Here is a 734-nt window from a genome sequence, read left to right on the forward strand (position 1 = left end):
GGGGTTTTACCATGTGACCCAGGCTAGTCTCAAATTCTTGGGCTCAAGTGATCAACTCAACTTGGGCACCCAAAGTGCTGGGATTACAGGCATGAGTCACCACGCCAGGCCTCTATTGACTTTTTAATTATGCCCATATTAGTTTCCTAGAGCTGCTGTAACAAACTACCACAAACCAGATGGCTTAAAACAACGGAAATTCATTCTTGCATGGTTCTGGAGGCTAAAAGTTCAAAACCAAACCGTCAGCAGGGCCAGACACCTGCCTCTGAAGGTTCTAGGGGAGGATTCTTCCTCGCCTCTTCTGGCAACCTCTGTGGCACCAGAAACCCAATCTCTGCCTTCGTTGCCACTTGCCTTTCTTCCCTCTATGTCTGCCTGGGTTTGAAGCTCTCCCTCCTTATAAGGTCACCAGTCGTTGGATTTCAGGCCCACCTTCATCCAGTTTGGCCTCATCTTCACTTGGTTAGCCAGATGTGGTGGTGTATGCAAAGACCCTGTTTCCAAATAAGGTGAAATTCACAGGCATCACGGTTAGAACTTCAACATATATTCTGGGGGGACACAATTCAACCCATAGCAGTGTCTAATGTGGAGTGAGGAATAGGAGCTCCTGTGAAGCCACTTTAATGCTTCTGTCCAGAACTGTCAAGTGCATTGGGTGACTGGGCACTTTAATCTGCAGCTGAGTTGACTAACTTAGCTGTGATAATTTATTAATATTATTTTTAGGC

General features: G+C 46.3%; 1 long non-coding RNA gene across 1 annotated transcript in view; it reads right to left on the minus strand.

Annotated features, from left to right (window-relative positions):
• The window catches only part of LOC105521070, a 1,531-nt gene extending 803 nt beyond the window's left edge, over window positions 1–728 (minus strand). Inside the window, exon 1 of the long non-coding RNA XR_001003214.1 lies at window positions 167–728. This is a non-coding gene — a long non-coding RNA (uncharacterized LOC105521070). The remainder of the gene's footprint in view (window positions 1–166) is intronic.
• Between the last annotated feature and the right edge of the window lie 6 nt (window positions 729–734).

This window comes from Colobus angolensis, unplaced genomic scaffold, assembly GCF_000951035.1.
Source record: "Colobus angolensis palliatus isolate OR3802 unplaced genomic scaffold, Cang.pa_1.0 Scaffold3946, whole genome shotgun sequence".
Taxonomy (NCBI): Eukaryota; Metazoa; Chordata; class Mammalia; order Primates; family Cercopithecidae; genus Colobus; species Colobus angolensis.